At 36.2% G+C, this 11,186-nt stretch overlaps 1 pseudogene; it reads left to right on the top strand.

The window, feature by feature from the left end:
- The first annotated feature begins 1,487 nt into the window (after positions 1-1,487).
- On the top strand, positions 1,488-3,790 carry LOC118354392 (heat shock cognate 71 kDa protein-like; annotated as a pseudogene).
- The last annotated feature ends 7,396 nt before the right edge of the window (positions 3,791-11,186 follow it).

Genomic DNA, 11,186 nt, shown 5'->3' with positions numbered 1-11,186 from the left:
GATCTGACCACTGGAGTTAAAATAGAGAAAGAGAAGTGGAAGGAGCTTACTGCTACCATCCCTCAGATCTTGGATGACCACATTCCTTCTTGCAGGGGCACCTGAACAGAGCTCCTAACCAGTGACTCTGTCCCATCTGCAGAGCCAAATAAGTGGCCCCATCTGGCCAGAGAGCTTAGTGAGAAGTTCTGGGTTCCTAGCCACAAGCTGATTTGGTCATGGAATCTATTATATTACCCTATTCAGGCAAGGAAGAAAATTTATACCACCACCCACCTACTGAGTATAGCCTTTAGCGTCAAATGATGAGAGAACTTAGGCAGCTACAAATCCCATCCTACAGATGAGCTTGGGCAAGAAGCCAAGCCAGCAGTGCTCTTCAACTGTTGAGTATAGCCTCTGGCTTCTTACAACCAGGGAGCCTGAACAGTGACCCTGGTCAGCCTTGGAACTCAACCTATAGTACCACCCAGCCCTGCCCTACAGCAGAGCTCAGCTTACAGCCTTGTCCAGCTGCTGAACACCATCTGTGCCCTCATCTAAGGACCCTAGTGGTGAACCTACCCAATATCAGACCATAGTCTACAGCTCCACTCAACTAGGGAGTATACCTTATTCATATACTTTTGCTTTGTGTGTTTTCTTTATCTGTGTTTACCTTAACAATAGAATGGTAAAATGATGGTTGAGTCACATGATGGCTGGTTTCTAAACGAAAGCCACATGTATTAATTCTCAGTTTATTAACCAAAGCTACACAAATGGCCAAGGCTGAGGTTAATGTTACAGGAACTATAATTATCTAACAAGGAAGACAAAACATAAGTGGGAATAAAAATCTACCTATCACAAATAATGTAATACTGACAAGAAGTGGCATCACCTAAACTAGGTTATGAAAAGATTGGTGAGAAGTAGCTGTCCTCTAGATATACTAAACAGGTGAGATCTAGGGCAGTGTGATTAATTCTATGTGGGTGGCGAGTGAAAGGAAAAGTGAGGATCATTATCTAGCATTCTGAATTGAAATACAAGGTCAATAGTGATACTATTCAAAGATAGGGAACAAATGAATATGTAAAACAAGATGTGATGAAGTTTGAATAGGGAGTAAGATCACAGCTTGGACAAATTTCACTTTGAGGCACAGTAATATGTTCAAGAGAAATATCCTAGTAGCTTAAATGAATACAGGTCTAGAAATCAAGGGAGAAATCTCAGCTAGAAATAGACATTTGAATCACTGGTATTTAGATCATTAGTGAAGCCATATGCTGAAGAGCATATAGAGTAAGAAAGAAAAAGAATTAGATTCCTGAGGATTAGCAACATTTAAGGGCTAGGCTAAGAAAAAAAAATCAAAAGAAAAAGAAGGTTTCTGAGATTAAACAGAATGTGTAAGAAAAATCAGGAGTTATTGGATTTTTTTTCTTGCTTTGTATTGTTTTGCTTTGGTAGAGAAAGAGAATGAAATCCAGAAAACCAACATGGTAAATATTCAGAGAATTCAAAAGACAAATACTGAGAAATATGTTTTGTCTGGTTTGTCACTGGTATGTCCAGGTGTTTTAAAAAAGGAAGTAGGCAAAGGTCACCAGTGTAGAGAGGGTAGCAAAATAAAAGTTTGGGTATTGCTTGGGCCCTCTGCATGGACACTGAAGTCACCCAGGATGTGTTAGAACCTGAGTAAAGTCTCTTGGCCAAGGCCAAAATACTTAGTGTATTGGGGAGGTAGTAGAAGCTGGAAGAAAAATTCTCCCTGGTTTCCTGGTTTCTTCCCACTTCTGTGATAGTTCTCAACTTAAGCATTACTTCTTTAGAGAAATCTTTCCTGAACCTCACAAACCTAAGTTAGGTGTCCCCTAAAAGTCCCCATAGCAAAATTTGGTTATCCCATTATATTTCTTACAAGTCTGCAATAAAATTGAACAGTTTGTTTTCTCTTCATGAGGCCATTAGCTCTGTCAGCTGATTTCAAGATTATGCCTATTACTTCCTATGTGTTTAGCACCGTAATTGGCACATCAAAGTCTCTTCAAAAATGTTTGCTGATAGAGTGAACAAATGGAAAGATAAAACAAACAGGAGGAGTAGGAGGAGATTTCAAGAAAGCAGCAGGGTTTACCCAAGGCTACAGGAGTACTGAGAAAGCAGACTACAATTTCTGCTCCCTAGTAAGAGAAGTCCAACAGCACCCGGATTACTGTTGCTGTTGGAAATACTCTAGTCTAGAATTGTGAAGTTAAGTTACTGCTGTGCATAAAAGATTTAGTACAACTTCAAGTCTACAAAAAATTTTCAATATCACTGGAAAAAAATCCAAATTACATATTTTTTTCAGGAAGTCTTAAAAGAACTAATCAACTTTTAATATTTAAAATTATGTTGTAAAACAAACTATCATGAGTAAAATAAATAAAAATATATGCTTGTAGTCACATTATTTGGCATGCTAAGAAAGGATATTGATTAAAAAAAGATGGAAGACAGTAGAAAGGGGCAAATAATGGAGGAAAAACCTGGGAAATAAAGGATATTATTTAGTTAGGTGAAACTATGTATGACAGTATTTACTGGTGTTCTGGACTCTACTATGCACTATATTCTATACTTTTGGTTAAAAAAATAGTTTCTTTATTCCATATATAAACCTACAAAGTAACCATTATTATGGAGAAGGAAAACCATTCAGAGAATATGTGACTTGTTATACTCTGGTGTGTGAAGTTTATACAACTGGTGTGTGAAGCTGGGATTCAAATCCAGTAGACCCTACCTAGGTTGTCAATACATGGGTATTATAGTGAGTTTTCAACCCCAAGAATTTGAAATGAAGGGTACAATGTCTGGAAATTAAACTTAATGATGACAGAGTATATTTGTGTGGGTGTGTATGTATACATATACACAGAGGGGTTGGGAGGCCTCTAACCACAAAGATGGATTTTCTAGTCAGCAAAAAACTCTCCAGATGTTATATGTTGATAGCTGCACTGAGTATATTTAGGATTATTATAAATGCTAAATTGATAATATCATTTTTCAGACTTGTATCTGGATGAAATACTTATCACAAGCAGTGATTGTATTTTCAGCTGCTACTATGGGATAGTAGTAGGATAACAACTTACTTGGCAAGTTTGAACTCACAGGTATACCTCCTGCTCCTCATGGCATTCCTCAGATTGAAGTCAGTTTTGATATTGATGGTAATGGTATCCTCAATGTGTCTGCTGTGGATAAGAGCACAGGAAAAGAGAACAAGATTAGCATCACTAATAGCAAGGGCCACTTGAGCAAGGAGGACATTGAGCGCATGGTCCAGGAAGCTGAGAAGTGCAAAGCGGAAGATGAGAAGTAGAGAGACAAGGTGTCTTCCAAGAATTCTCTTGAGTCTTATGCATTCAACATGAAAGCAACTGTTGAAGACGAAAAACTTCAGGGCAAAATCAATGATGAAGGCAAACAGAAGATCCTTGACAAGTGCAATGAAATCATCAACTGGCTCGATAAGAACCAGACTGCAGAGAAGGAAGAATTTGAACATCAGCAGAAAAAGTTGGAGAAAGTCTGCAACCCCATCATTACGAAGCTATACCAGAGTGCAAGAGGCATGCCAGGAGGAATGCCTGGAGGCTTTCCTGGTGGTGGAGCTCCTCCCTCTGGTGGTGCCTCCTCTGGGCCTACCATTGAAGAAGTTGATTAAGCCAACCTGATGACAGGTCTAGCATTGTTCCACACATTTGAAGGAGCCAAATTTGTAGCAAATTCATGGCAGTTTTAAAGTCAAGCTGCTATAGTAAATATACTGGACATTCTTGATACTTAAATATGGAATATGTGCACAGGGAAAGGAAATAAACATTGCACTTTATAAGCACTGTGTTGTTAAGTGGAAAATGCAATGCCTTAAATAAAACTGTATTTAAAATTGGCAATATAGGGATCCCTGGGTGGCGCAGCGGTTTAGCGCCTGCCTTTGGCCCAGGGCGCGATCCTGGAGACCCGGGATCGAGTCCCACATCAGGCTCCCGGTGCATGGAGCCTGCTTCTCCCTCTGCCTGTGTCTCTGCCTCTCTCTCTCTCTGTGTGACTATCATAAATAAATGAAAAAAAAAAATTAAAATTGGCAACATAAAAAATAAATTTTTAATGATCATATATACTTTGAGGATATAATCTCATTATGTGGTGAAATTTAACCTTCATATTTATGGAATTCATGTATAAGATTTCTTTCTTCCTTCCATGCTGCATATCTTAAGTGTTAATATTTTGAGGCCAATGAAGTCACTTTTTTTTTTTTTTTAACAGCAGCCTTTAGGATAGGTAGAAATTCCAAACTTTTTTTTTCTTTTTCTTTTTTTTTTTTTTCAGAAATTCCAAACTTAATTAGAGTAAAGACATTTTAGCAGCTACTTCGTAATGAATTAGGGAGATAGTTATATATCAATATAAAATTAAATATATAACCAAAGAGAATCTTAATTTTATTATGTAATATTTTTCATTGTATCTTACTCTAATTTTACATTTGAAATAATGTTTTCATTCTTTAAAGTGATAATTTTGAATACAGATTAAATTAGTATGTAGGTATAAACTGCTTAAAGGTTTTAGAGACTCATGGTGTCCTGGGGTCTTTTACTGTGTGGAGATTTCCCCTTTCTTTCCCCTTTGACATCTAAAGACAGGTGAGTTGACTCACTAACAGGATCACAGGGTCTGGTTTTCCATTGTGTTTGTGGAGGTCACTAGGTTACAGAATTCGATTTCCTTGATGTCAGTCTCAGTCAGTCAGTTCCCCACGCGGACCAACTCCTAGTGATGTTGTTCCAGACTTTCTTTTTCTTCTTTTCTTTTACCTTTTACTTTCTGGAAGGTAAGAAGATGTGTGCTACTTAAGATGGCTTAGTGAATATTTAATGTTCTGGGAGTCATAGTAATATATATAATGTTTATAGAAGAATAAAAGTAAATACTAAAACATTACAGATTTTATTTTATAAACATTATCCTATGCAATAATATTTGAACTTTTCTCTTTTTTAAGATTTGAATAGCTTTCTCTCCATAATTAATTGCATTTAGTCATAAGAATACATTAATGAGGGGATCCCTGGGTGGCTCAGAGGTTTAGCACCTGCCTTTGGCCCAGCACATGATCCTGGAGTCCCAGGATCGAGTCCCGTGTGGGCTCCCTGCATGAAGCCTGCTTCTCCCTCTGCCTGTGTCTGTACCTCTCTCTTTCTCTCTCTCTTTCTGTGTCTATCATGAATAAATAAAATATTTTTAAAAAGAATACATTAATATTTGTTCACAAATTTACTCAACTTTAACTGAGCTTTGTCAACTGAATTAAAAATATTTAATAATTATCTATTATATATGATATATGGTGGCTAAGCACAATTTGGAAATCAATATACATAAGCCAAGAACATAGGATCAATTAATTTCAATTTAAGAATCATGAAATTAAGAAGAAAACTTATCACTTCTTAAAAGATTTATGAATTTAAATAATAGGCAAAGCTTACAGCAAGAGATTGTACACAGAGATTAGAAAACAGAGTCTGATGTGACTAGAACATAGGGCAATGGGCTGGTAGGCAGGGGTGGAGACATAATGGAGGTCTTAGAGCATGGGGCCGAAGGCTGAGACTAAATTTGTACACATTTGTTGCTGTTAGAAATTCCATCTCTTTGTTTTGCCCCTGAATTTACAACTAAATAGCAGATACCTGTCAATGATACATTCATTCAAAACAATTTATAGAGTCTAAATGTACAAAACATTGAGCTGCTTGCCTTACAAATAAATGTACAGGCAAGACACATGCATCTCTGAAGGATTGCATTTAAAGCACTTTTAAAAAAATCTTTACTGACAACTATCTTCTTTTGGGTTACACATACACAATTTTTTTGTTTGATTTTTATTTTTAGTTTTTAATCCTGAAACATATATTAATGTCATTTTTTTTTTTTTTTTTACAAAGTGTTGAGGGAGAGTGAATTTGGTGGTTTTAGATATTATTGGTTTGGGAAGGTCCATTCTAAACTATAAAAGTATATGTAATGTTTTGCTGACACAGTTAAGTAGTTACAGAGCCAGTGTCTCAAATCCTTATTCTTCATCTATTCTTCCATCTCAGAGGTCAGCTCGCTGATTGTGTGATTGAAATCAGAGAAATCTCAGGTAATAGATATTTGAAGGCAGGTGTTTTATTTAACCCTGGATGATTCAATCTTATATGACTTGGTTAGATGACAATCACTGAACCATGAAATTTCATGTATCTCTGAGGCTATTGTTTTATAAATAAAATTGAGGAGAGTTTCATTATAGTAAGAGCTACTATGTGAGATGTATGAGAAAAATAAGTTGGTAGACCATAGACAGGTAACTTTTGTATATAAAAAAATGATTTAGGGCAGCCCCGGTGGCGCAGCAGTTTAGCATTGCCTTCAGCCCGGGGCGTGATCCTGGAGACCCGGGATCGAGTCCCACGTCGGGCTCCCTGCATGGAGCCTGCTTCTCCCTCTGCCTGTGTCTCTGCCTCTCTCTCTCTGTGCGTCTGTCATGAATAAATAAATAAAATCTTTTAAAAAATGATTTACATGAACTCTAATTTTGTTGAAGTTTCTATAACCATGTTAATAATATTATTTGATTTTGTAAGTTAGAACCAATCCTTTGTACTACATGCATGAAATTTAAAGGTGCATATAATACTTTTTGCAAGTGGTGTCATGCATCTAAAGAATAAGCCCAATCTTACTACAGGACATGTCATTTTGAAATATTTTGCTAACAGAGGTGGAGCAATAATAATTCAAAGTGCTGAGCATTGGGAAAGACTGAGATAAGGTGACATTTGAGATGAATATGACTTAAAAGGGAACGCAAGGTGCAAAAGCAAAGTTTATCTGTCCTGATGTGCAGGCTAAGGGATTAAATTAAATATTAATTTTGGAAATTTTGTGTTAATGATAGATGAAAGAAAGAAAAGAGAAGGAAAGGAAAGAAGGAGAGAAGAGAGATAAAGAAAAGAAAGGAAGGAAGAAGAAAGAGAAAGAAAATAATAAAAGCATTATTATTTAGGGGACATTAAGGTGTGGACATCTTTTTTCTCTAGGGTATAATAATTGGAAGGAAGAAAATAAGGCAAAATGTGTCAAATTTGATTGGCACTATACACAGAAATAGAATTTGTAATGAGGCTGAAAATGTGGAGCTAATGAAGAAGTATTATGACAAGAAAGAAAAAGAAGGATTGGTGTGGGAAACTGAAGATGAAGTAAAGAGTAGTCATTGAGGAGATAAAATTTTCTACCCTTCTTGGAACTGAACACACAATTAGAAATAAACTTGCTAGAACAAATTTTTCATAGTAAATTGGGGATTAACAATTTGCCTAAAGGGAATGAAATCAGCATTTGAGCCTCCTTGCTTCAGAACCACTTGTTTTTTTGTTTTTTGTTTTTTGTTTTTTTACATTTGATACAAATTTCTTGTTTTTCACACACACACACACACACAGGTGCACACACACACTTTAAATCATGCATAAAACAAATTAACAACTAACCAAACTTTTGGATTTCTGAGAGAAGAATTATTTTCAACTGAGTCATGGATACAAGGATATCTAAACATATTTGTCTTATGTTTCATCTTTTTGGTTGATCCTAAGTCACTGTGATGTATTCTGTGTTTATTCAAAAATTTCCTAGAGACATTCTATATGCTAATTTAGCCTGTAGCTTCTCCAGATACAGGTTAACATATAGCTAGCATATAGAGAAACATGATACTTAGCTTTATTTTTTATTATTTTTATTTTTTGATACTTAGCTTTAATTTGATAGAATATAGATCAACAATTCAGAGTACTTCTCAGATGCTTGAATAAATTAATTGGAAAGAACAACAACAACAACAACAAAATAATGCCTTTTTAACAGAAAAATGAGTAACAGATAGGATCAAAATGCTTCTGCTCCAGAATCTTTTATCATATAAATTTTGGTTGCTGGTCAGTCACTAGGTAAACCGACGGGGGAAAAAAAGAATACCATTAGTGTGCAGTAATTTAGAAATTTTAATTATCCTTGTTAAATAACAACTGACTGCATGAATAATGGCAGTGAGGTTCTCATTTTCCACTTAAATATATTTCTGTTTCATTTACCACAATGTACTGCAAAAGAGGAAGGTTTTGATGACCCTCTGTTCTAGAGTCAGTGGTCCACAGTACGCATGGCACAAAAAAATTTAGTCCTTTTGTGGTTACTTCAGATTTTTTTGGAGGTAACACTGTCATCTCACTTCTGCAGGTTTCAACTTATCTATACACCAGAGGGCAATCTAGACAGCATTTGGAGAATTAGTTGCCTTGTCTTAAAACCATTAGCTGGGCAAATTTATTCATTCATTCATTCTACAAATATTTATTGAGCACCTGGTTTGTGGCTGGGTACTTAGGGGAAAAAACCTGAAACAATACATTCTCCATCCTCAAGGAAAGGATGAGCAAGTAAATAATTTCAATAGAGTGTGATAAAAGCAAGATGAATGAAGCATGAGGGAGAATGAGGCAGCATGGAGAAAAAGGATGGAGTCAGAGTAGGATTCCTTAAAAAGTAGGACACTTTTGAAATGAATATTAGCTAATAGAAAATTGAAAATAATTACTTGAAGGTGAGTTTTTTGGGGGGATATGGGGTAAGAAGTAATATTTATGAAAATGGAATTCTTAGAAAGAGTATCTTTCATCCAGTTTTTCACTAGCAAATTTATATTGAGCAACTATATTCTTGTTTTGCTGAACCCTGGAGATTACAGTGAAAAGGTCAAAACAAAAGAAGTTTGATCTTGCACAGAGCTTTCATTCTTGAGGGGAGACAGGCAATATACAAACTATTGCAATAATAACTAACATTGAAAAAGTACATACTCTGTACTGGGTACTGTTCCCAGGCTTTATAAAAAAAAAAAAAACAACAACATTAATTTAAACCTTACTATAACCCACTGAGGAAATTTTTATTATTATGGAGTCAACTGGGGAAGAGTCTTGCATAAATAGTAGCATAGTCAGCTGGGTCTCAAAGCTAGGCAGCCTGGATTGGGGGTTTTCTTTCAAGTACTATAACAAATTGCCTATCAAAATAAATAAATGGATATATAACATAACCTTAGAAAGTGGTAAATGATATGAGTAAAAAGAAAACCATGTGAGCAGACAATGTTTGAGGGGGAAGATGCTGTTTTAGATGGCAGAAGGCAGACATTGTCAATATCCTTCCCTTGAGTTTGACTGCTTCAGTAGATTCAGGCCAACCTCCAACTTCTTGTACCTGCATGTCTTTGTCTGTGGGCTTTTTCTGAAGACAAAGGAAGAATGTTTTGGCTTGGAACAGGGCTAAAGTGGAAGGAAAATAACATCTCACAGAATAGCTGTCAACCAATGACTTTTAGAACTCAGTCCACAACCATTCTAAGCTTTCTCAGCCCTCATGAAGGCTAGCTCCAAAGTATATCTATACTATTTTCTAGAATTTTTCTGTGGGGTTGTGCTCCACTGACCCACAGTGATGACTGGCTTAATCATCTGCACTTTATGGGCTCTGTTCTTTACCTATATCACTTCCTCACTTCTGTTCCTGTGTTTTCTTTTACCTCCTAAATGAACTGTTTGCTTGAATCCTTATTTTAGAGCTTTCCTTTCAGACCACCTAAACTAAGATAGATTGGCTTGTCAGAAAATGCATCTCTGAGGGAAATTTGGGAGTAGAGCATTCTACATAGAGGAAAGCGTACATGCCAAGGAACTGAGAAAGGCAGTTGCAAAGCCACTACGTACCTGCCTGGAGTGGAGTAAGGATAGGGAATAAGTAAGACTGACCTTGAGGAGCAGGAAAGGACCAGGTGACAAAGATCTTTTTTTGGGCTGTGGAGAAGCATTTCAAAAGTGGAAAAAAAAAACACTGTTCTATATGAGGCAAGGTGGAAAAAACAAAACAAAACTAGTAGAGTAGCTTTAAAAAGCAGACTTTAAAAAAATAAAAAGCAGACTTTAGAGAATATCTAATCTAACCTTTTATTTTTATAAATGAGGGAAGTGAGGTCCAGGTCACCTTGCTACAAATAGCAAAAGGCAAGTCTTCTATCCAGATATGAATTCCAAATCTTATTCTCAGTCCACATTTAAGAGTCATGTTCATCTTAGAAACCTACCATGAGAATAAGCACAACAAATTAAAATGAAATTAATAAGAGACATAACAATATTAAGAGTGACTCATTATAAAGAACCAGTGATACTCTTTTTTGTTTTTGTTTTTGTTTTGTTTTGTTTTACCACTAGTTTTCTAAATTCAATGCTTCTAACTCCCAGCATGAGAAATATAATAGCTCTTTCTCTTCTCTCCAGTGAGGGGGGAATGGACAGAGTTGCAGGTGCTATCTAGATACTGAATTCCATGTGGGCACACTTAAGGCAGGTCTGGAAGCCACGCAAAATTTCACATGGGCATCTCAGTACAAGAGTTTTTACTCTGTGTGCTTCCCATCACACACCCTGTCATTAATGTAGATTCTAACACCTGCCAGTAAATGGGTACTTGATGTCAGTAGGTAACTCAATCATCAGCTTAAAGCACTCTGTCCAAATAATAAGATTTGTAGATTGAATCTTTGTGCAACTCTCTGTTCCAGAACTAAGCAAACACATGGTGAATTTATTTGGTGTGTTTGCTGTTTACTGCATGAGCTGAGATGAATTCTAGTAATGCCAAAGGGAGGGATTGAATCATTTATTAAGGTACCGTCTTGGACAGGTGTCTCAAATGCCAATTCCAGGATTTAATCTAAACTAATCTTCAGAAAAGTTAGATTTAATGGAAATGAGAACCCGAAGGAATTCAGAGTGAAGGTAACTGGATGTTTAAATCTCGAACACTACTATTTACGGCAATCTTTTAAATAAACTCTCTTACTTGGCTGTTATCCTTTTGTGTTCTGAGGTAAAAGGTGTTTGGAAACATACTGGCTCATTGGTTGGCAGGATTTATACAAAACAAGTTATTAACTCTTTATCCCTAACCCTGGAAATTAGTTATTTGCAAATGAAGCTACACATTCACATCTGAGATCAGCCCACAGAATTTTTGGCCTC

The sequence above is a fragment of the Canis lupus genome, chromosome 4, assembly GCF_003254725.2.
Source record: "Canis lupus dingo isolate Sandy chromosome 4, ASM325472v2, whole genome shotgun sequence".
NCBI lineage: Eukaryota > Metazoa > Chordata > Mammalia > Carnivora > Canidae > Canis > Canis lupus.
This window is presented reverse-complemented; position numbering and strand designations above follow the sequence as displayed.